Below are 26,802 nucleotides of genomic sequence, written 5' to 3' on the forward strand. Positions count from 1 at the left end.
TGTTTAAATTTACTATCTTTTTCTAAATTGGTTTGGACTTTTACTTGTGTTGCGTCTTTACATTATTACTGTGTGGGTGATGCACAAATTCTTGACACATTGCCTCTAAACAGAGTCAGACTGAGACAGAAAATTAGCCTGGGCACCAATATAAAGGTGAATCCTATGTTTGCAAATTGAGGCAGGTTTGAACTAGTAAAGAGTGCCTGGGCTACCAAAGGAATGTTCTGCTGCTTGAGGCCTGCATTGGTCCCAAGAGGCCTGCCCTACTACTATCAAAGGATTGATCTGCTGCTTGAAGCCTGCCCTGCTGCACAGGACTGCCTTGCTGCTTGGACCCAGGATCATTAGAAGTGGCTCCAAGGGCTAGTTGGCTGACCTCCTCTGTGAGCGACAGGGTACACAAGCTCCTGACAGATTTAACCATGCACCTGGCGTCTGCTGGAGTGAGTCCAAACCCTATAGGTGGTGTCTCCCAGGCCCTGGGCCCTTGGAAATGATGTTAGAGGTGCTACTCCTACCTAAACCTAAAGGATGAGACTTTGAACATTTTTCACCAGCACGTGCCCTCAAAACTGACAGAAGACTGGGACCTACCTGATAGTAGATATGCCCAAGGTGCACAACCGGTTGACCTGACTTCACCGTAGCTCCCACATTCTTCTCCGCAGAAGCAAATCCTGTTTAGCAGGACCTCTCAGCGACAGTATCCAGACTTCGGCTACAGCCTGCAGCAATATCCCACTGGAGGTTTTCAACTTCCAAAACGTTATCCGAAGTTAAAAACCTTCACTGCGCTCTTCAACAACCTCCTCAGCTTTCACACTCTGAGCTTTTTCCAGCCATCATTGACAGCTTCACAAGACTTTATCCAGTGGCTCCCCGGCGATGATGTCTCTTAGATGGACACAGTATGGTGCCATACCATGCTGAACTCCATCTTCTCAGGAACTTTTCTTTAACATTTTTCTTCTAATTCATAAAAGTATGCTGAGACTGAACCCAATCCAGCTTGTGTGTACAACCCGTAATTCATTGTGGTCGTCCTTGACTTTTGAATTTGGCCTGGCCTTGCATGACCAGATGCCTGCAGTTTGTGTTTTGATCTTTTAGGCACTATTTTCACTAAAACTTTGAAACTTCATAACTCTGATTCTACTGAATTAATTTAATTCATTTTATTGTCATTTTGTTCATCAAAGTTTCCTAAATTGGTTAGGAATGTGTCTTGTGTTGTGTCTTCACTGTATTACTGTTTGTGTGCTGCAAACATACTTTACACTTTTCCTATAAGCAGGGTCGGACAGGGACAAAAAAATTGGCATGTGCACCAAAATAGAAGTGGAGAGAATTAATGAATTAGATAGTTAATAAAAGTGACTCATGTTTTCAAATGGGGTAGTTTTGAACTTGTAAAGACATCCTGTATAATTGTTTTGCCAGGTATGGAGTACTGCATGAGTTTGAGCTTGCTGCAGGCAATGTTAGCGTTGGTATCAGGGAAAGCAAGAGTAAAAATCAGCCCAGCAGAACATAAAATAGGCCCACACACAGACACAAAATGGCCCACACACTGACCTGTCAAACCAGCCCGTTAGGCACTGTCTGACTGCCCTACAGGCCATTCTGACCCTGCTTCTAAGTTAAGCGTGACTGCTTTTTGACAAGCTATCATAGGGTTAAGCACAGGTTAATTTAGTCACTTTTGTGGGACACCCTGACAAGGACTGTTGTTACAGCCTGAGTGGGACTTGCACCCCTGAACACATAACACATTTTCTTACAGCGGAGACCTTCAGTTGCTGTCCCTACTTGGTAGTCTCAAAGGGGTAGCTCCCCTTGACCACTTTTACATGTGTCCTAAATGCTAACAGTAGCATAGGTACAGTAGTTGAACATAAGGGTAAGGCCTACTGGATCCCATGTACATTTAAGTTTAGGGCCCTGGGAATAATAGCCTACCTTTGTGTTTATATCTTTTGTTCGTAGGAAGAGTTTTATGTGCATCAATATTGCAATAATGGATGTGAACTTTAACACTGTGGGGGTCATTCCGACCCCGGCGGGCGGCGCCCGCCGGGCGGAGACCGCGAAAAGACCGCACCGCAGTCAAATGACCGCGGCGGTCATTCTGACTTTCCCGCTGGGCGGGCGGGCGACCGCCAAAAGGCCGCCCGCCCGCCCAGCGGGAAAGACCCAGCAACGATGAAGCCGGCTCCGAATGGAGCCGGCGGAGTTGCTGGGGTGCGACGGGTGCAGTGGCACCCGTCGCGATTTTCAGTGTCTGCTTTGCAGACACTGAAAATCATTATGGGGCCCGGTTAGGGGGCCCCTGCACTGCCCATGCCAGTGGCATGGGCAGTGCAGGGGCCCCCAGGGGCCCCACGACACCCGTTCCCACCATCCTGTTCCTGGCGGTAAAAACCGTCAGGAACGGGATGGCGGGAAGGGGGTCGGAATCTCCATGGCGGCGCTGCAAGCAGCGCCGCCATGGAGGATTCCCTGGGCCAGGGGTAAACCGGCGGGAAACCGCCGGTTCCCCTTTTCTGACCGCGGCTTTACCGCTGCGGTCAGAATGGCCCAGGAAGCACCGCCAGCCTGTTAGCGGTGCTTCCGCGGTCGTTGGCCCTGGCGGTTGGTGACCGCCAGGGTCAGAATGACCCCCTGTGTCTGTTATTAAGGTGACCTGTGACTGATTGTTAACATTTTTATAATCACAGGAACTGCATTTTGAAAATAAGGGATGGCTGCCGTTACAGGCAAGTAGAAGAACAGCATATCTCCCATATTTCTTTCTTACCTGCTTCTTTTCTGATCTAACCTGATTGGTTGGACTAAAATGTAAAGGATTTCTTTATCTCTAATTGGCAGTGGGCTGATGTCCACGTGCCCTTAATTGGCTATATGGGCAGAGTTTCACATGTACTGTATTTATATGTGAGAGATTATTGATGTTTTGTGTCTTAATGAGAGCTCACAGCCATGATTGAAATTTACATCTTTGTTGCCACTATAATAATGTGAGATGCAGTGTACTGGTCTCAGTCTGCCTCACATGCTTTCCTTGAGCTAATCTTTGACTGCTTTTATAGGACTTCACAGAGAGCAAAAAGGGCATGGGAAACCAACTTTCTATTGCAAACCAGGTACAGTTCACTGCAAGTCAGGAACAACAGCATTCTCATGTTTTGTAGTGATTGGTTGACCGTGCTATTACAAGGATCAGTGAAAAATCCTGAGAAGGTATTACCAGTGTTTTCATAGGCTGTCCATGGAGGGGAAATTGCAATCCATCATATCCCCACCTTCATACTCATTGGTCTCAAATTCACTTGCAATTTGTTTCAGTGGTTCTCCTCCTAAATTTCCAACTTGTGGCAGTTTGCTTAAATGGACAGCTCCAGATCTCAAAAGATACCTATTACCTGTTGAGTCCACCAAGACTCCATATGATCTCCTATCACCTTCAACCTCTACATGGAGTTGCTTGGTGCTCTAATCACAGAACAAATAACAGTAACAATATTCACCAGTATGCTGATAATATACAACTTTCCTTGAAGGACCTTTCTGTTTGAGACATCCAGCAACTCACACTCTACTTGCACATCATCCACTTCCTGCACATCGTCCAGACCTGTATGTCCAATGCCTACCTGGAGCTCAACCCAACCAAGAGAGAATTCCTGTTATTTGCCAAGAACAACAAACAAGAAACAATACAAACCTGACTTAACAACATGAATCTTGACAGCTGCAAACTCCAACTTGCACTAAAAGCCAAGTCACTTGGATTCACCCTGGACACCACTACCGCCATCAAGGAATGCATTGTCATAAGAAAAGATGACCTGATACCACCTCTCTCTTCTAAAGAATGTGAAAACATGGGGCAGATTTAAGAGCCCCTAGTGCCTCCTTGTGCCACATTAGCGTCTTTTTTTTACGCTAATGTGGGCCAACAGGCCCAAAATCCCACTCCAAATTGACAAAATGGTGGAATGCATGCATTGCGCCACTTTGTAACCCTTTGCAATACACTATGCCTGTGCCAGGCATAATTTATGCAAAGGGGGTGTTCTCCCATCGGGGGGGCAAAGAAATGGTACAAAGAAATCTAAGGGATTTTTTTGCATCATTTTTTTCACCACTTTTAACGCCTGCTCAGAGCAGGCATGAAAAGGAGGCTCATCATTGTTTACAATGGGCCTTAATTGGCTCTGCAGGATTAGCATCAATATTTTTTATGCTAATTCTGCAAATCTCTGAACTAGCGTCAAAAATTCTGGTGCTAGTTCCCTAACTACTGCCATTGTGCGCTGTATGCTAGATAAGGCGCACACATGGTGGTGTTAGGGGTCGCTAAGGGGCCCTAGAAAGTGGCGCTGGGTCAGCCACACTTTTCTTAAATCTGGCCCCATATGTTTCAGAAAGCAACTTCAGAACTGCTGTTAAAGTCGTATTACTCTTGATGTTTCATGGTGGCAAAGCCCTGCCACTTGCGCTCCCGGCCTCCATGAAGGCACTGCTTAAAAGCATATTGCACACTGCACTGCATCTCATCCAGGTCCTGAAGAAACATAATTATATCAACCCCATCCTAAGTGAACTTCATTGTCTCCCCTCTCCTCACACCCCATCTTCAAGATAAGCTGATATCACTCACTAAACCCATCATAACCAGTGATCGCCACCACTGGTGGTTCTTGTAATACCCACAGCCCAGACACCATCAGACTACAGAATTCTACATTAGAAAAAAAACATGGCAATAGACCTTTTCCAACTCCTGGGATCGGGAACAAAGTCCCAGTCTCCATTAGGACTGCCTAGATGCTGTTAGCATTTTAGGAAAGTGTTGAATACCCATCTCTTCAAAGAATACTACATCACAATGCATTAACACACCACAAACCAGCCATTTCTCAAATTATTTGTTGAATTTGTGTTTGTCTTTGACCCTGAATACCCCCCTCTGCATGTTGGCTAAGTTTGAGCTATACAAATACTACATATATACATACATCCTAGTAATGGACTGGGTCTCCTTGTTTTGTTTTACCACTGCAACGAAATGTCACCAATTGTGTATAGTAGAATTTTAACTGCCACGTTTTGTGTCTCCACATTTAAAAATTGTGCATTTGGGTCACCAAACAATGAGTGAATATTGAAGTTGCAGCTGATGCAGGTCTGGTAGTGGTGCGGCAGTAAGCAGTGTTGATTGCCTGCACATCCTAACTAGCACGATTCCTTCCCAGTCCTGGTTGATAATATTTCAACAGGTCATCTGGATAAACTGCGCTTCTCATGTGCCCACTAAACACTGAGAAATGTAACGATTATTTGCCCATTTGTTTAATGTCATGCTACACCTTTTTACTTGTGTACTATTATATAATGCGCTATATGTGATAGTGAAGGATTTGACTCACCACAGTTATCCATTAGAAATAGTTGAAAGACTAACTGATGAGCCAATGTACAGAAATACACACTTATTGATAGTACATTACTAAAAATACACACGCATGTCAGCAAAGTTAGCTGCTAAAAGGTTTCTTGGGCCTCAGAAGTTATTGAGCTAGTCCTTCTCAAAACCACGTTTTCACAAATACACCAGTCTTTACATGTTATCGTGCAACAGTTCCATAACAGACTTAGGGCCTGATTTATACTTTTTTAGCACGGCATTTGTGTCATTTTTTGATGCAAAAGCATTGCAAACTTACAAAATTCAGTTATAGAGGCATATTTATATTTTTTTGCACTGCATTTGTGTCATTTTTTTTATGCAAAAGCGGCACAAATGAACAAAATACAATTGTATTTAGTAAGATTGCGCTGCTTTTGCGTCAAAAAAATGTTGCAAATGCGGCGCTAAAAAAGTATAACTAAGGCCCTTTTTATTCTAATTAGACTTTTCTCAATGGAAGGTTTACGAATCATTGGATGGGGAGACCATGGTACAACATCCTAATGTCCTAATCTTTACCTTTAGTAATTCCTTCCGTATAAATAAGTCTGCATCAGACCACACAGTCCTGTAAGGGTGAATCTGTGCCTCATGCTGCGCTGGTGGGTCTGTGTGAGTTACGTTTTCCATATCACTTGTGTGTCTCCTCAATAGTGTATGAGGGATTTCTTGAGGTCTGGCTAGGCCCTTGAACTTACACACACGTTATGTCATGGTGTCAGCTGAACTTCTTTGAGAGATTCTTCTCAACCTACTGGTGCTTGGCTTTCACCTAAATGGTGGAAGGTTTTAATGTCATGTCATCTCCTGCAATTGTAGTTTGTGAAACTGAAGTGGTCGAAGAGCTTTTTTGTTTTATGGCCACACTGAAAGTACACAACGATAGTGGGGGTGATTCTGAAGTTGTGGTATTTTTTGCTGCATACTGCTGCCCCTAACCGTGCATCCCTTTCTTGTTTGCTCGGACAGGCAGGCGCCATACGCTGTAGTCGTTCTAATCCAAAACAGCGCAATGTGGTGCTTGCGTATTACCTAGACCTGGAGCATGCTTTCAAATTGTTGCTTCGTCCTCGCTTGTAGCTCCTGTATGCTTACTGACATGTTAATAAGTGTCTGCACCTTGTCGTGCCTCTTTTTGGACCTACACTGCCACGGCTGCACAGCCATATCAGTGCTAGTGGGCCTGACTGCCACAGATTGTAGGGTTATTTCAGCCTCCGTGGTTCACTACCACACCCATTGAAACGAGGGTTAAATGCGAATCACCTCATGAAGCTTGCAAGTGTACTCGCGTTCATGTTATCTGCACATGGGGGGGGGGGGGGGGGGGTAAAGGGAGCAAGAGAACACTTTGAGTGGAGCACAAAGGCAGTGCCTACTTTCATTAGCTTAACTGTTCAGTAAAGTGCTGCTGAGCAAAAACGTAGACTGTTAAAACTACGCAGTGTTTTCTGTCTTTAGAGTAGCGCATAGTTTCATGTCTTAATATTTAGGAGCTGGAAGTCCGCGGAGCACACATTATCTGAATGGGACGTGTTACTGCCTTTGCTGTGGAAGGCGAGATAATGGTGAAGGAGAATCCCACCAATCCGCTGTGTATTTTTTAGGGGAGCAGCTGGTGAGTGTAGGGTTACCTCTCCATTGCATGTCGATGAGAGGGGCGCTTCTTGAGACTCGCGCTTCCATTTTGTCTGAGAGTTACAGTCATAGGGACATATTTACAAGAAAGTAGCGCTTCGGTCCGATGAGCCACTTTTCCTGCGTTGCCCCTGCCCCACCTAACGACACCATGGCAGTGGTTAGGACAATAGCGTGGCACAAGGTGGCAATAGGGGCTTTTAAATATGCCCCTCAATAGCTCACCCAAAAAAATGCCAAAGCTGGAATAGTGTTCATGAAAAAGGAAGGCCAGGTCTATAACCACAGTGCTTCTGTGACAAGGGAGAAAATGACAAACAAAGGGGCATATTTCCAAGAAAGTGGAGCATCAGTCCCAATGCGCCAATTTTCTTGCATCGCCCCTTCCCCAGCTAACGACACCATGGTTGTGCTGTATTTATAATACAGCGCACCATTGTAGTCGTTAGGACAATAGCATCAACATTGTTGATGCTATTGTGGCGCTTTGCCCCACTAGCATAAAAAATTTAGACCCTACTGCAGCAAAGAACAGGGAGGCCCATTGATTAAAATGGGTGCATCATTTTAACATTTGTTCTGAGCAGTGTTAAAGATGATGGAAAAAGTGGTGCAGTAAAATGAAGTAAATTTCCCTGCGCCATTTTTGTGTGCCTTCCTGTCTGGGAATTCCCCTCTTGCAAACATTATGCCTGACGCAGCCATAATGTGCCACATTGTGCCATGTGGGAAAAGTCACCTTAGCATCACCTTAGCGTTAAAAAAAAACAAGTTATGGCAGCACAAGGTGTCGCTAGGGGCTTGTTAATATGCCCCAAAGAATCTGACCTAAATATTGGTGCACATTTTGAAACTTGTAAGATTATCCCTTTTATTCCTCATGTGGAACAAAATCAGAGGTGCTCCGTAGGTGCTTTTAGAGCCATTGTAATGGACAGAGCAATGTAATTTCTTTAATGATAATTGCATTAATGTAAATAGATTGCCTGGATCCCTGACATTGCTGTTGAAAACAACTTTCCCAGATTTGAAGCCTGTATGGAGAACCTTCTTGCAGTCTACTCCTGGTGTTCTATGGGGAAGATGCTACTCACAGGTTCCGTGTGGGGTGCTGCTTTGATGCACTGTCATGGGGCAGGCCGTGGAATTAATTTAATGAAATTACCATTAGGATAATTACATTAGCTGACTTGTGGCAGTAATGTCCAAGAATGTATTGTTCAGTGCGTTCTTCAGTGCATGGGGAGAGAAATTCCTGCACTGCACAGCATTTTATCTGCATTTCACCTTTTTGTTAACTCATGGTGCTTAGATGACAACCCAGCATAAGTGGGCAAATTCGCCTGAAGCTTCACATTTACAACAAATTTAAAACAAAAAAAATAATCCACTCCTAATGGTAACCACAGGGATTAGGTGTTACGAGATAAGTCTCTGTACCTGGGTTGGTTGGGAAGAGAAAAAGGCTCATGAAATCATACATATTTTATGAAGTATGTAGGGAATGGTCTATTAATTGTGTGGCCCTTACTGGGAACCAAGCACCTCATTATAACGCTTGACTCTTTCAGTGTAGCGAAGCAAAGCAGTCCAAGTACTCACAGGAGGTGGTGTGGGCTAGTAATCACCATTGACTGCAATGCAATAACACTCAATAAATGATTATCCAGTCAGTGTTTTTTTTTGGGAAAAAGGAAAAGTACATTTATTACACACACTACTAAATACAATCCATTAATTTTCAAATATATACACTGGCAGATGGAACATATCACAGATGGCATAATGCAATCACCTTTGACCCCTTAAATTGTCACCCAAAAAGATATAACTTAAGTCCATCGGCATGGTCAAAGGTTCAAGATCAACAAGCTACATGTTAAATATATCATCTTGTATATAAATGCTATAACCAACCAATAATAATCAAGGGTAAATGCACTTATTACTGTTAATAAAGCATAGTCACTTCGATCAGTAATCACTTTCAACATTATTATACTAATAAAGCACTTAAAATGAGAAAAATGTGTGTATTTATAACATTTCCAACTGTGAAAATGCAATACTCCAAACAGCCCCTAGAGAGCATCACATTGGAATCACATTCCATGCAACCCTAGACTTAGCCCCAAGGGGATACTGTACAACATGTACCTTCTTTCAACATCTTTAGGCCACAACAAATGCAAACATAGAATAAGCCCCGAGAGTGTGCTGCAGTCCCACCTGTAGAGCAAAAGCTCCACCTTTAAAACCTTAATGAAAATTTCAGAGGTGTTCTGGTTTCTAGCACCCCGCAACATAGGCCCTCATTATGAACATGGCGGTAAACACTGTCGCCCGCTGTGGCGAAGGTGAACAGAGGACCGCCATTGGCGGTGAACAGAAACCTGCCATATAATGATGCCAAAAACAGAAACCGCCAAAAATTCTGCTACCTCCAGCCACCGCCAGGGCCTTTGATGGCGGAAAGGCTGCACACCCCACCCCGTCACCGCCAAGCAGACAAATTCCCCGCCCCCTAAATAATGGTGCACAAATCACTGCGGCGGTTAGTGGATGTTGAACGGCCACTGGCTGTTCGGACAGCCACAGCCAGCAAGTGGACCCAACAGCAAGAAATGCACACATTGGCAAGTTTGAAAACTCACACACCTGACACACATCAACAACACTATAAAACACTTATATACACACCCCACAATCCTTTGCATTCCCAATAGGACAGCTGAGACTGACAACACAACATGCATACACAGAACGCAACATCACGCAAGTCACCCTCACCAATATCCACACAACACACCACCCACAACACACTCCATGGCACCCCCTAAGCACCCACGCTTCACAGATAGGGAGCTAAGAACAATGGTGGACGAAATACTCAAGGTCGAGCCACAAATCTTTGGGGCACAGGTCCAGCACACACCCATCGCCAGGAAGATGGAGTTATGGCAGACGATTGTCAACAAGGTCAACGCAATGGGAAACCATCCACGCACGAGGGACGTCATCTGCGAGAAATGGAACGACCTGTGCGGGAAGGTGAGGTCGATGGCATCCAGGCACTACATTGCGGTACAGAAGACAGGGGGAGGACCACCACCTACACCCCACCGACTACACCAACTGGGAGGAAAAGGTACTGGCCATCCTGCACCCTGAGGGCCTCACTGGACTCACGGGAGGAATGGACTCGGGTAAATCATCTACAATTAACCCATATCCACCACACCTGTAATGCATGCACCACCCCACCCTTCCAATTACCACCAGGATCACTACCCCACCCAGGCCACAATCACTACATCCAGTCACCCTGCATGCCCACAAACCCACCAACAGGCCCACATCCCTCCCCCTGTGCACAGCCCCCTACCACTGCAAGGAATCACAATGGCACTACACCACCCACAATGCACCTCCATATTCCATGCAATATGCAGTGGCAACCCCACTATAGGTCTCTGCATGGCCCAACAGGGAAATAAGCTGCACAAAATATGGCAGAGCTGTGCATCCTCATTTGAATTAGTACATGTCACATACATGTCCATTCCCCCCCACAGGCACCACCACCCATGCTACCCTGACGGAAAGGCCAAGGAGTGCCAGCACCCCACAGGGAAATAGAGGCACCACTAAGGACACTGGAGAGGGAAGTGTGGACAGTGAGGAATAGCCTGGCCTGTCACACAGTCCTGGCATGTCACCCTCCAGCAGCCCCACCCAGGACACACTGACATCCCTACCACCCAACCACCAACAACAGCTCTGGCCAAACGACCCCATGCCAGTGTCTCCAGGCCACATACTGGTGTAACACAAGTACAGAGGTCAGAGTCTCCACCTACTAACAGGCAGAATGACGATGGCCCCAGTACAAGTGGTACTACCAGACCTGTGCAGGGGACACAGGGGGCAAGGCCTAGTGGGAGGGTATCAGTGGCCCAGGGGGGAGGCCAAAGGATGGATGCTGCAGCTCAAGAGGTGATCTCTGAGGTCCCGGGAGCATACCACCACACACAAGACAGGATGGGCCAGATCCTGGCCAACCTGGAACAGAGTCAAAGGCTGCAGACAGCCCAACATCAAGAGACCATGGAGCAGTAGAAACAACTGAATGCCACCATGGCCACTATAGCAGGGGTGCTGCAGCACCACTACCTAACCCAGCCTGAGGCCCCCGCAAACCAGGAAGCCCCTACCACTGCCCATGACACAGACCAGCCATCAACATCAGGAGCAGCAACTGGACTGGTGGCACTGGCAAAAGGCACACAGGAGACCAGCACCCCTACCCGTGCAGTCCAGCACCAGACCCTTAAATGGTCTCTCACAGCCTCAAACGGTCCCTCAGACTCAGATATGGCACTGGAACACCTGCCAAGGACAAGGCCCCCACTAAGAAGTGACTCTGACATGGACTGTCTCCCAAATGTGCCACTGTGCCAAAATCCTCACCCTCCAATAGCAACATAACAACTTGCAAGGGACAGATGGACCTATACCCACTGTCACCAATCGCTGAGCCCATGTACCAAGTATGGACATCCACCATTAGCCCACTCCCCATCTCCGTAAAGTGCAACAATGCATTTAGGGCACCAAATAAAACACATGTACACCAATTCATATGTCCCCTGTCATAATGATGAATCAATTGTAAATGTGAATGCACTTGCCAGTAAATTCCATACTCAGCCTTTGTTGTATGAATGGCACCCCATGTAGAACATTGTGTGGAGTTAACAGAAATGTACACCATGTTTGTTTTCATGGCACATGCCACCTTATTCTTCAGGTAACAGTGTCAATGACTACCGACCCCACATCCCCATAGTGAATAAGTCAGCAGACATTATGCATTGCAGACAATATCATCAGTAAACAGTACCTCATAGTCACTGGAAGCATAGTTGGATCAGCTGGTTCCTGGAGTGGACGTCTTCCCCCTTATCATCCTCATCATCACTCTTATCCCCTCTCCAAGGAAGCAGGTCTGGATATACAACACCCTCCTCCTCCAGTAGGGGAATAGCTTTCCTCACAGCCATGTTGTGCAGCATGCAGCAGGACACCACTATTCGACACACCTTCTCAGGGCCAGAGCACAGGGAACCCCCAGAGAGATGGAGGCAACTGAATCTAGCCTTCAGGAGACCTATAGTGCGCTCTATCCCCCTCCTAGTACGTCCATGGGCCTCATTGTAATTCCTCTCTGCCCTGGGATTTCTCACAGGTGTCAGGAGCCGTTGCATGTTGGGGTAGCCAGAATCACCTGCAAAAGTGTTTGAAACAGGACTGTAACAAACTGCCATTACTTGCAAACACCCTGGCTGTCAGCTATGTACAGATCCAGTGTCATACACACTCACCTATGAGCCATCCTCTGTCCCCTTGTAGTTGATCCATCATGTGTGGTACACTGCTGTTTCTCAGGACAAATTAATCATGGACTGATCCTGGAAACATGGCATTCACATGTGATATGTACTGCTCTGCAGTACACACCAATTGTATGTTTATTGAGTGGAAGTTCTTCCTGTTTCTGTACACCTGTTCATTTACTCTTGGGGGGGGGGTGGAAGCTGTGTGGGTGCCATTGATGGTACCTATCACATGGGGAATGTTGGCAAAGGCATAAAAGTCAGACTTGATGGCAGGAAGTTCAGCCCTTTGGGGAAACTTTACATATGTCTGCAGGTGTATTACAAATGCATCCAGGAATTTGGAGAGGATGAGGCTAAACATTGACTGTGAGAACCCTCCCTACACCCATGCCCACTGTCACCTGAAATGAGCCAATGGCCAAGAAATGGAGTACAGAGAGCACTTGCACTTCAGTAGGGATAGCATGCTGATTCCGATTAGCCGGTCTCAGTACAGGATCCAGTAATGCACATAGCTCATGGATTGTTGTACGATTGAGTCTGTAGTTGACAATGATGTGACGTTCCATCATGGTCTCCAAATCAACAAGAGGTCTGTACACAGATGGGGCCCTCCCTCGCCACATGGGTCTGTACCTAGTGGGAGGAGAGAACACATGTGAAGGACACACATGCATATGCACAACATGTTGTGCATGAACAAATGCTGTACAGTATGTAGGTTACACACACAAGCGATATATGTACAACTGTAGGGACATGTATGAAGTGATATGTCTGGACTGTAGTGGGGAACAAACACCCATGTGAGCATGCGACTAAGGGCTGGGGTCCATAGGGCCTGAATGGGGCCCATGACCAGGAAATATCAGCGTTGTGCAAAATGGCAGCCTCATGCCATCCAGATATGCAGCAGTGGAAGTGACCTCATTCTTCTGGCGATTCTTTTTGTGGCCTAAGGCAGTGTTCACTGCCGTGCACCCATTCACTGGTTAACATGGGTGTCAATTGGGAACCAGGGCCTATCATCATCGCCGTCGGCAGTGATGGTGCACACTGCTGTGGAGCGTATGACATGTCGTCATCCCAAGTTCACTTGACTCCCGGATCCCGTGCACGGAAGTACTCCACTGAGTGTGCTGCTGTGTCCTGACTCTGGTTACTGAAATGGCACGTTACAGGGGAAAGGGCCCCAGCCTTCACCACGGAGGAGCTTGAGAAGCTGGTGGACGGGGTCCTACCCCTGTATGCCAAGTGATATGGGTGACCAGAGGTGCAGGTGAGTAGGCGGATGATGTGCATGGTTGTGTGTGATGGTGGCGGGTGCCTGTATGCATGTGTGGTTGGTATATACCTGCACAGATGTAGATTGTGTGGCAAGTATCGTGAGTGAGGTGGTGAAATGATCTTGTGAAGTGTCCGTCCCATAGGGGACGTATAGTCAGTGGTATCATATGACCATTTCCTGAAATCTGTTGATCATTTCTGTGTGTCCCATACAGGTCAGCGCCCATCAGAAGAGGGCATTCTGGCAGGCCATTGCCAGGGAGGTGCAGACCCTGGGGGTCTACAGCCAGTGTAGCACCCACTGCATGAATCGGTGGGAGGACCTGCGGCGCTGGGCCAGGAAGTCCTGCGAGCCCCAGCTAGGGAAGTCCTCCCATCGAGGAAGGGGTGCCCGTCGGGCCCTGACCTCCCTAATGTGCCACATTCTGGTAGTGGCATATCTAGATTTGGATGGGTGCTTGAAGGCTGCACAGAAGCCACAAGGGGGTGAGTACCAACACCATTTCATGCCTTTTTGATGGATGTCTGAGGGTGCTGTAGTATGTATGCTGTCTTGTGCGAGGTGCTCTGACAGCTGTCTGCCAGCAGTCCTGCCCCCATGGGCACTGAGATGATTAGGGGCAGGTCTGCAGTTACCTGCAGGTCCTTGTGCCATGTGGGAGAAGGGTTGTATGATAGGGTTGTGGCCACTAGTCAGGGGCATAGGCATGACTGTAGTGGTAGGTGCTGCATGTAGGAGTAAGCTGGGTGGGAGTGTGTGTGTGCACCAAGTTTGTACATCGATTCATGTATTTATAGATATCTCTTATGTTTAGTTTCCCCACCCCTGTTCTCTTACGTTGTCTGTGTACATCAGCATCATCTGGCAAGGTAACAGTGGCACCAGCGAGTGGGGATGCAGCGGCCCACGGTTCCAAGGAGGCAGAGTCTACCGACGCCAGGGGGACCAGTGGGTTGGAGGGTGAGGGGAGTACCATGGGGGAGGCTACTACCACTGGAGGTAGTGGCTCGGATAGCTCCTCTGATGGGAGCTCCCTGGTGGTGGCTGACCCTTGTGGGCCCACCCATTCTGTGTCATCTTCCACCACCCCCATACCTTCACCGCCCTCCCAGTTGCTCCCCACACAGTTGCCCGGTGGGTGTCTCCTTCGCCCCAGGCACCTCATCCCCTGCCCCTGTCAGCCCTGCTGCCCTCACGGAGGAGGCTATTGACCTCCTGAGGACCATCTCTGGAGGGCAGACAACCATTATGAATGCCATCCAGGGGCTAGCATCCCAGATGCAGCAATGCAATGCATACCTGGAAGACCTTCATGGTGCCATGTCTGGCCTACAGAGATCTTTTCAGGCTCTGGCCTCCTCTTTGACAGCAGCCAGTGTCTCTGATCTTTCCGTCCCTCCTCCAACCACCTCTGCCCCTTCCAGCACCCCACTTCCTTCACCCATCCCAAGCACACGCTCAGACAGCCATGCACACACCTCAACACACAAGAAGCACACAGAGAAACACAAGCACCACACTTCCCACCACAGGCATACACACAGCCAACATACTAAATCACAAACAACAACATCCACTTCCCCCAGTGTGTCAACCTCTCCCACCTCCCTGTCTGTCACCACGACATGCACATTCACAAGCACTGCTCACTCAGTCACTGCTGCTGGCCCTATTCTTGCAGTCACCACATTATCTGACATCCAATCATGCAACCCAGACACCACACTTGCACTCACCACAACGACATAGACTGACACATGCAGCACACTCACCAGACCTGCAGACACCCAGACAACATCTGTGTACACTAGCAGCCTGTCTTGTCCCACTGTGTCCACCCCCTTCCTCTCAAAACACTCAAACGTTCCCAGACACCCACCCAACACACATCCACCACACCTCAGCATACTGTATAGGCACCTGCATCCACGTCCAGCACACCTACACCAGTTACAAGCACTCCCTCTACCTCCACTCCCACACCTTCCTCCATGTCCACCCCAACTGCCCCTAAAATACTTTTCCTGTCCTGTGTTGACCTATTCGTACCCTCTGGCCCACCCCATCTCATCCCTAAACATGCCCACCTTCTTGCCCTGTCTACTCTTTCCACATCGAAGTCCCCCCCAGTCTTCCCTTCCCACTCACGTGCCCCTTCCCCAGTAAGCAAGGAGCCCTGTGCTGGCCCAGTTCCATCTGCACCCCCTGTTCCAAGCCCGCTCCCCACCTTCCAAGAGCAAACCCAAGCCCCCTCCACCTCCCAAACGTAAGCTCAAGCCCCCCTCCCAGACATAAGTCCCCACCCCCCAACCCCTTGACCCTGTTCCCTGAGGTGCCTGGCTGCCCCATTACTGTCCCTTTATGGTGGAGTACCATGTGCACATGTGGGAATCAAGTTCAGGCCATTTGGGCCCTTCAGCCTTTTACAGTTGGACTGGCCAATGGCCTTATTTGGACATTGCATTTTTTATTAATGTTTGAGTGCCCAGTGTTGCTGTTGGCACAATCTGGAGACGTGGTTCATCGTTTCATTGTGGGGGTGTGATGTGCACATGTGTGTACTTTGGGCAGGTGGTATTGGCCTTGTGTAGGGTAAGTACCTCTTGTTCTGGTGTGTATGCCTTGTGATACTTACCGTCGTCGTCTTCGTCGGCGGTCACGGTCGTGGAGGTATATGGCAAGGAGCAGCACTGGCATGATTTCAAATTCTCTCTCCATGTCTGCTTCAACATGTTGTGTGTGCCTACGGTGAGTGTTTCCTTCTATTTGGTTCGTTTCCATCAGGCTTTGCGTGATGGTGGTTCCCGCCCCGGAACTGACGGCGGTATTGTGGTTCATTTTTTGTTGGGTGGGTGGGCCCTTTCCATCGGCCTGTGGGCGGGCTCTTCCGTCAATGTCAGCACTCCTATGCTGGTGGTGAGTGGTTTTCACGCTGGCTGTTTCTCATGTGCTTCATTATTTGGCGGTCCAGGTCACCAGCCTGTTGGTGGTACCACTGCCGGCAGTGCGGTCTTTCCCACCATGTTCATAATGACCACCATAGTGTCTTGTGCAGCCCGTCCCCCCTTCCTTTATTTTACTGGTGGTGACCCTGCCACCTTGGGGCCACAACAAGTAGAAAAATGTACATGTATAAATGTCTTGCATGGTATTATTGGGCTCTGCAGCCTGGAGCAGTGCATATTATATGAGTGGCTATCTTGCTGCCAAGCAGAGAGCCACTACCTTTCTCCCTATTGCCACGTGGCGTCACACCACATGCTTTTCTTCCTTTTTTCTTTTGTCTTGGGGGTGCCCAGTCCCACCCAGATGCCTTCATGCCTCAACAATGTTGGAGGCAGTTGAGAGAGCCCACCATTCACTGCTCCACTAGGTCCTGTGCATCCTGCACCTCTGTATGCAGCTGCCAGAGCCGGTAGCTTCTCTTTCCCTGCCCGTTCTTGCAAGCAGAGCTGGCAGGGAGCACCTTTGTTGTTGTGGTTTCTACCCCCTCTCTCCCGAAATAGGCATGAGTAGCGGGGCAGGCCCACTGCTACTTGGGGCAAGCATGATAGTGTCCCCATTCCTTTTAGCATTTGGGGGTTAGTGATGGGTTCCTGGCCGCATCCTTGGCAAATATAGCCCAGTAATGGGGTCCTCATGGCAAGGTAGAGTCTGGGGAGGGGGCCCACATATGCCCCATCCCTGGCAGAAAAAATTGAATAAAACCATTGTCTGCAGACAACCCTGGGGATGATTTCAGAAAAGGGCTGCTGAGCTCTCCATGCTCTGTTGTCCAAAAGAGTCAAACTTTAACACTCTTCAAGATGCCATAACTCGTGCTCCATTGGGGTGATGTGGGCCATCCTGGGCTAATTCTACATTAGGTCACGAGCTCTGGCCACCAGGAGCAGTTTAAGCAGACCTCTTTATCACAAGAGCAATGAAATCTACAGGAAGCTGGTTCTCCTGGTTCCCTGCAACAGCCTTTATCCTGGTCTTTGACTCTGGGAGCAGAAGTCCAGGTCTTTCCCCCAACCGGTCATCAGGCAGTTTAAGAGAGCCACACTTATTAGCCCTTGGGGAGCCCCACTGGTCTGGAGTCAACTGAGGCAGAGTCCTTAGTCTTTTCTGGGCACTGGGGGGTTCCTATTTTCAGTTGTTCATGGCGGCCCCAGGGTCCAGAAGCACAGAAAAACATCAAGCAAGTGAGAAACTCCACCTTGTACAAGAGTTTTTAAAGGGGAGTGGAAGGTTCCAGAAGCCAGGCACTTTGGCCTATTCTAGTGGCACATCATGTCTCCACCCCCTCCTACCCAGCAGCTAGGACACTTCAAATGGCATCATCCTGGAATCACTACTCACATCTCCTCTGGGGGGCTCAGCTCCACCCCTTGCTAACATCACTGTCGGGGCCTTTCTCACTAAATCGTCAAAGGGGAGCCCCTCCTGTGTTGACTTCAGAGGACTAGGCTCCCTCTTTTGTGCAGTGGGCTTTGGCATGCCATCCCTGGCACAGTGTGACAGCTGATTGATAATTCAGAACCTTCAGCCCCACGCCTTTCCTCCTCAGGAGCTGAGTGAAGCACTTTTAATCACTCCCTTTGAGTGGGGTGGTGTTAGAAATGGGGTCTTTGGTTGGCAGTCAGGTTACCCCCTGCCCAAGCAAGGACCCTCACTCCTGTCAGGGTAAGTCACACACAATCCAAATTATTCTGTGCCCACCCTCTGGTAGCTTGGCACTGAGCAGTCAGGCTTAACTTAGAAGGCAATGTGTAAAGTATTTGTTCAATAAATCATGCAATAACACAGTGAAAAACCCACAGAAAGACACCACACAGGTTTAGAAAAATATAAGATATTTATCTGATTAAATTAAGGTAAAAACGATCAAGATTTGATAATCTCTAGTTGAAAATATCACTTTGATATCAATAAGAATAGTCGTAAGTTGTTAAAAGCAACAAATGTCTCTTGCAACCACAAAGTACCTCGTTTCCATCAAAATTACATGCACGGAGACCGGAGAGGAGGAGATGCGTGGAAAACAAAGGGTGTGTGTCGGATTTCTGGGTGCACACAGACGGTGCGTCGATTCTTTTACACGTTACAAGGGCTTAGTGTCGAATTCCGGTGTGCAGGCTTGAATCCTCTTTGCGATGCAGGGTCTTTTGACGCCCAGGGACGATGCGGAGAAATTCTGGGCGTGCAGGGCAAAGTCATAGGGGCTACATCGATCCACTGGGTGATGCGTCAGAGTTTTCTGTTGCACGGCAGGTGCTGCGTCGATTCCACATGCAGGAAGTCAGGCTGCATCGTTCCAGTTCGGCGATGCGTCAATCAGGTGGGCTGTGCATCGAAGTTCTGGTCACAATGCTGGTGCTGCATCGATCTCCACTCTGGGAGCCAGGCTGCGTCGTTCCAGGTCAGTGATGCGGTGAGTCTTTCACTGCGAGGCATGCTGTGCTTCGATTTCGGCAGGCTGTGCATTGATTTTCACCGCACAAGAAGTTTCTTTGCAGAGATTACGTCTTTTTGGCCCCGAGACTTCAGGGACAGGAGGCAAGCTCAATCCAAACCCTTGGAGAGCACTTCTTAGCAAAGCCAGAGGCCAGCAAGGCAGCAGGGCAACAACAAGTCAGCAGTCCTTCTCAGAAAAGCAGTCCAGGTGTGTCCTTTGGGCAGCCAGGCAGTTCCTCTTAGCAGGTTGCAGGTTCTGGGGCAGAGTGTTTGTCCCAAGGAGTATCTTGAAGTGTATGTCCTAAGGAGTATCTTGAAGTGTCCAGAAGTGTCTAAATTGTTAGGGTCAGGGACACAGTTTATATACCCTAAAGTGCCTTTAAAGTGGGGGAGACTTTAAAGAGTGGTTTTGAAGTGCAAAAGGTCCCCTTTCAGTACAACCCTGCCTGCCAGGGTCCAGTAGGGGTTTTGGCAGTCCATTGTGTGACGGCAGGCCACTGTCCTTTGAAATGTAAGTGTCAGGCCCTCCAACCTTCCAGTCCAAGAAGTCCCATTCAGTATCCAGACGTGTGCAGGTGTGACTGAGCATCCTATGTTTGTGGTTGTTTGGGTAAAATGTACAAAGGAGCTGTCAAACAGCCCAGCCCAGACATTGACTGTAAGGCACAGAAGGATTTAAGTGCAGAGAAATGCTCACGTTCTAAAAGTGGCATTTCTGAAATAGTAATATAAAATCCAACCTCACCAGTAAGCAGGATTTTGTATTACCATTCTGGCCATGCTAAATATGACCTGTCTACCCCTTTCTGACCAGAATCTACCACTCGAACAGTATATGAGGGTAGCCCTAATGTTAGCCTGTGAAAGGAGCAGGCCTCACAGCAGTGGAAAACACATTTATGAGTTTTCCACTACCAGGGCATAGTAAATACACAGATATATGTCCTGCCCTTTACCTACACAGCACCCTGCCCTCTGGGTTACCTATGGCCTACCTTAGGGGTGACTTATATGTAGAAAAAGAGGAGTTTAAGGCTTAGCAAGAACTTTGAATGCCAAGTCGAAGTGGCAGTGAAACTGCCTACCCAGGCCTTGAAATGGCAGGCCTGAGAGATGGTTAAGTGGCTACTTATATGGGTGCACAATCAGTGCTGCAGGCCCACTCGTAATATTTAATTTACAGGCCTTGGGCACATGCAGTGCCCTCTACTAGGGACTTACAAGTAAACTAAACATGCCATTTTGGGTATCAGCCAATGTTACCATGTTTTATGGGGTAGAGCATAGACACTTTAGCGCTGGTTAGCAGTGGTAAAGTGTGCAGAGTCCTAAAACCAGCACAAACAGTGTCAAAAAGAGGAGGGAGGCAGGCGGCAGGCAAAAAAAGTTGGGGGTGACCACTCTAAGGCTGTCAGTTCTAACAGGTGGCCTTTTTCATGCTGCTGGAGAGAAATGTAATTAACCTGGCATAGCAGGGTGACAAAATGCCTGAGCTCTGATCCAGAGCTGAGACAGAGAAACATGACAATTCTGAATGACCCAAAAGTTGTACAGATATCTTTTTGTAACTTGTAGATTTGACTTTTTCACACAGGTTACACATCCATTTTGAGATGTCACTGGGCTTTGTAGGACAAAGGGAAGTGGAACTGCACTCTAAGGCAGTTTTCTCCCTATGTGCATAATAAAGTGTCACTATACTGTAGACAAAACAGTAAATCACACTGGCTTTCCCCATCAGTGTACACTAGCATTATAAGGCCTACCTGCAGAGTCCCGTCTGTGCCAGGCTACCTGGGCACAGTTACCGGGCTGCACACAACATTTGTCTTGCATGCACAGCCTGCTCATGTGTGCACGTGTGTGCATACGTGTTCATGTGTAACCATCTAAGTGCCCCTTACCCTAGCTGTGTTCCAGTGGCCTTATCCTAAAAGACAGACATTCCCAGTAAAACAAGCTCAGTTCATTAGCAATGCAATTACAGTGGGCGGGATACATGTAGTGAGGCTCGCCTAGAGTAAAACATCCAAAACCGGGTGATCCACAAAAGCAAAAAATACAGAGGTACTGAATGCGCGAAACACAACTGTAACAATGTGGTAGTTGGAAAGAAGTTGTCCAGGAGCTATATGTGTTTTTTCTTACTCCTCACCTTGATAAGGTAAATAAAAATACCCTTCAAAAGTGAAAAATATTGAATTATGATTCAAACCAACATAACTAAGAATGAGGAAAGGCAACAGTGGAAAACAAGTGTTAAACATCCCTGTTCTCAGTGCAGTGTACTTATCGAAAAAGTGGTGCTCAGAAAGCAACTCACACCTGTTGCGACAATGTGAATTAGCCAGACCCCACGAAAACCGTTGATCGTAGCACAAATCACTTCTTGATTTATATCTTTCATATCTGGTGTAAATATATTTGGAGACAAGAAGTAAAAGTTTACCTACCACACTACATAAAGATTTGGATGTTTTCTTTGCCTCAACATTTGAAAAGGAGAGAGCATGTTTTCATATGAGTGCTCTGAAACATAACAATTTTTCAAATAATTATAAAATGGTGTTCTCTTTATTTTTAAGTGATTGGTTAAATGCATGTTAATTTAGTGGCGAGTCAATTCAATTCAAAATGCTTTATTTACAAATCTCTCTAAAGTTGTTGAAAATTCAACTGATAATCAGCCAACAGTAAACTACCCACTCTTTTAGAGTCAGACCTAAATGCATAATAGCAGGAAATAAAACATAGTTTCTATTCGACAATGACCATTTTGCCATTGATGCACAATTTGTTCATAATGAAATAAGCATTCCGGCCCTCCTTCCAATCAAGTCAGTAATCTCCATTCAGGCACAAACCAAGATCTGCGCCGCATTCGATATTACAACTTGTGTGGTATTGACACACTTTTTCGGTGCAGACATTTTGCCAGATACAACCCTCAACATAAACCCAGCAATAGTCCTTCTTTAAGTTACAAGCAAGAAGGTGTTGTCACTGAATGTCACTGTGGAGAAGTAACACACGTGCCAGCTGCCTGAAATGCTGCACGCTGTTAAAATGTTTTTTCGCGAAGTAACCAAAGACACAGATTTTTCTAAAGTTAGCCTTTCTCAATGCGCCTCTCATTGTAACTGATTAGTCACCATGGACTCTTTTCTGACATATTTCGATATCCTGCATACCTTCACACATTTTCATAAAATTTAGAATTTTAGCAAGGTCTGGGTAGAATTTTAGTGTTAATAAAATTTGGAACGACGTCTGCTAGCTGCCAGACCTGTTTCTGTATGAGCACTGTTTCAACTTCCCACAAGTGGGCCTAAAATATCTTCGCCCACATGGAGAGTCCTGCTGTGGCTCCTGAGCGGAGACGGCCAACTGTGTTGTGGTTTTGTGCATTTGACAAATGGCCACTTGGGACTGGACTGAGAACACAGTGCGCATTTTATTTGCGGCCTGAGCCAGGACTTCACCTCAAGTCTCCAGAGGGGGAAAACCTAGATCTCCAAGCCACAATGGCATCTCACCCTCCCACCGCAGCTATTTATAACTGAGCTCGGGCTGTAAATGGAAAGTTACTAAAGTTGGCTGTACTTGTGAGAGAATATGCTGGTCTGCATCCCGCCACAAAAGGGGCGAGGTGGTTGCTGTGCAGAGGAAGCCTTCCCGGAGAAGAGACGAAACCAGGGCTTCAAGTCTTATATTCAATTCGTAAAGAGCCTTTCAGTTCTTGACATGCGGCTCAGCACGCCCTCACTGCATGATCTATGTGTTCCAAAATATTTTTCGTATGCAAATAAACCGAATAAATGTCCTACTCATTTCTACGATAATACACTCTTATCCTTGCTACCAAACACGCATTTCTCAGATTTTTGCACTAAGCTCAAAAGTATCCAGTTTGACGTTGTTGATATGTTGATATTATATAGTAGCAAAATATGCATTATATGTTATAACACACCCAAATAGGAAAAGAGGAGCAAACCAAACAATGGAGAGAACACACCAGAGGTCTTGGCAAAAATAAATGAGACAGGAATGTCACTCAAAAGTTCAAGTAAATCAAAATGACTTAAATAGGGAGCATTCTCCCCCAAATGGCAAAATGTAAGAAATCTGTAAAATAAACTAAGGGGCATATTTACAATAAAGTGGCGCATCAGCATTGATGCGCCACTTTTCTTGGGCCCTCTGCATCCTAACGGCACCAAGGCACACAATACCACAACAGGCTCAGAATTTTTGGTGCTATTGTGGCGCTTTGCTGCACTAGTGTCACAAATGTTGAGCAAAGCACAGGGAGGCCCATAGGAGATTATGGGTGCATCGTTTTAATGCCTGCCCTGAACAGGCGTTAAAAATGCCACCAAAAATGGCACAGAGAAATCTAGTAAATTTCACTGCACCATGTTTTGGGCTTCCCTCTGTGGGAGCACCCCCTTGCATACATTATGTTTGTTGAAGGCATAATGTGGTGCAAGTGATTACAAAGTGGCGCAATTCATGCATTGCACCACTTTGTAAATATGACGCAGGGAAAATGCCTCCTTAACACTACATTAGCATAAAAAAATGATGCTAGTGTGGCGCAAGGAGGCACAAGGATGCGCGAGGGGCTTGTAAATATGCCCCGAATTGTGAAAGGCAGCAGGTGCAGAACGGGCAGAAAATTCAGCATTCCACATCGATCTAATTCAATAAGTTTGTAAAATGATAGAAGCCTGAGTGCCATCATAGGTAAAAAAAAATCCAGCAAACAGCCTAGTATTAAAATGGAAAACATGTAGATGAGACTGAAATACAGGGAAGCACCGGCAAAACTACCAAAGTGACTGCGTACAAGTAGGTGGGTACGTAGAGGTTCAACAGAGGATCACAGAGAAGGATCACCTATGGCTGGGTGATAACTAATTGGCTTTCTCAGACGTCAATCTAAAGAGTGAGAAAGAAGAATACAAACAAGACCAGAACTGGAGAACTTTGTGAGGAGAGAGCTTACACAGCCACTATCTGAGGTTATGGTATTGTGTGGTCTAGTTACAGAACCAGATGAATGGTTGTAGGATGGAACAACGCATTCCATTTCAATGCATGCCGTGACCATGTGTGCGTGACAATGAGAATGCCATTACCATGCATAACCTTCACCATGCATGCCTTTACAATAAATTACGCTGTAAAAGCATGTACGTTAAAGGCATATGAGTAGTAAGGGTTTTTCGTGACCCCTGCCCTGAGTCCTAAATGTGGTCCCTGATGCAACACCCCCAGCCCACAGGCCTTCTAAAAACTACCCGACCCCTGGCCTAAGCATTAAAAGCATACCCCAGCGTGACACCCCCTGACCTCCACCCTTCCAAAAAGTACCTGAACCCTGAAATAAGCCCTAAAACCAGACCGCAGCACCATCCCTCGCCCCCCAGCCCTCCTAAAAACTACCCGACCCCTGTCCCAAGCCCTACAACTGGACCCAAGTGTGATCCCTCGGCTGCCAGCCCTTCTAAAAACTACCCAACCCCTGCCCTAAGCCCTAAAACCATACCCCAGCACAATCCCCCCATCTGCCCCAGCTACAGCCCTTCTAAAAAATACCTGCACCATGCCCTGAACCCTAAAACAGTACGACTACCTCTGACTGAGCCCTAAAACTGTCTTCCTGCCCCCGCTCCAAGCCTGAAAACTGTCTCATCCTAAAACTGTACTGTCCTGCTCCAAGCTCTAAAACTGTCCCTGCCCCATGCCCTGAGCCCTAAAACCATCTCCCCTGCCCCACCCCAAGCCCGAATACTGTCCCCCTGCCCTGCCCTAAATCTGTGCCCCCTGTTCCAAGCCCTTAAACCATCCCTGCACCCTGCCTTGAGCCCTAAAACTGTCCCATCGCGCTAAGTCTAAAAACCAACCCCCCACCCTAATACCATACCATCCCGCTCCAAGCCATAAAACCATCCCCGTCCCCTCCCTAAAACCGTATCCCCCCACCGCCCAAGCCCTAAAACAGTATCCCTTCCACCACTTGCCCCAATCCCCTTGCCTCTCTCTTGAAGAGCAAGAGCCAGCTCCTTTGAGGCGCGGTGCATGTCGTTCTGAGGTAACAAAAGGATCTCTCCATTTCCTCTAACGACGCCAAAAGCCTTTATTATCCTTACCACACATAGCCCTTACCATGCTTACCATTACAAGATATTTTGTTGTAATAGTATGTGTGGTAAAAGCATTTCATGATAATGTAGCATGAGTTGTAACACATGCGTGGTAAAGGCTATTCGTGGAACAGCCGAGTTGTAATGGCTGTTTCCACATAAATAAAGACATCGGGCCTCATTACAAGTGGGCGGTCTATAGACCGCACACTTGCAGTGGCAGTCTGGACTGCCGCCAATGCGGTGGTCTGACTGGCATGTTACAATACTGCAGTCGGACCAACAGGGAACTGTCATCTCTGCCAGGATCTTGGATCCCGGCGGTCCTGAGGTGGCGGAGGTCCTGGGGATTACGACCTTCTTCTCCGCCAGTGGTTGCATGAGAAATGCAGGGGCCCCATTGGCAAGCACCATCGCAATGTTTACTGTCTGCTTTGCAGTGAACATTGCGAGGGTGCTGGTGCATCCTGCAGGCGACAGCATTGACGCTGGCTCGATTATGAGCCGGAGACAATGCTGCAGCCTGTTACCAGCTAGGCCAGCAGGCAGAATCTTAGTTTTCTGCCTTCTGACCTACGGCAGGGAGGTCGCCGCGTAGGCAGTGGCCACACTGTCGGGAGTTTGGCCAACTGAGTTTTTCTTCAGCTAAACTCATAATGGGGCCCATCATGTCTGATATCAGGGATAAGCATTCAGTGTAACAGAGACCACCCGAATAAGTGTTTCTCCTCTAGCCAGATCCAGGTCCTAGTATCACAGTGCATGCACAAGACTTAACATTGGTCCTTGCAGATAAGAGATCATTTGGGAGGGTCCCTCATAAGGTTCATTTGTTTCCTTGGTCTTTGCACAATGCCGGCCTCTGAAATGAATTAATACCGGATTTATTACTAAACATTATCTTTTCAAGCTCAAAACCTCTAACCTACACTGCAGCATTAGCAGCACCCTGTCTTTGAATCTGTTTTATTAAAAGTTAAGTGAGTGAGACACAACATATATACACAGTGGAAGGAGACCTTGTGACTAGTCATATCTATCATTACTTTTTCATAAACTGCTTTGCACATCATTTTAAGTTAAATTCGATGACGTGTAAGGAGAAGTAGACAACGAACAAGGGATGTGTGCTGTTTTATCATTGCCAACACACTCATGACTGAATATTTTCACGTTTTGTATCATTTATTAAGACTACAAGGCATAGATAGGCTCTCACCAATGGAAATACATACAGAGATGGATTAAAATAGCAGAATTGACAGAAAATAATGCTTGTCATGAAAACCAGAAATAAAAAACCAAAGTGTGACCAATTTGCACATGAACATTTTTCTTTCAATTCTATTTGTTCTCTGAAAACGGTGCATTTTAGTATATGTTAATTGCAAGTTTCATAGTATTTATTGT

Source organism: Pleurodeles waltl, chromosome 1_1, assembly GCF_031143425.1.
Source record: "Pleurodeles waltl isolate 20211129_DDA chromosome 1_1, aPleWal1.hap1.20221129, whole genome shotgun sequence".
Lineage (NCBI taxonomy): Eukaryota > Metazoa > Chordata > Amphibia > Caudata > Salamandridae > Pleurodeles > Pleurodeles waltl.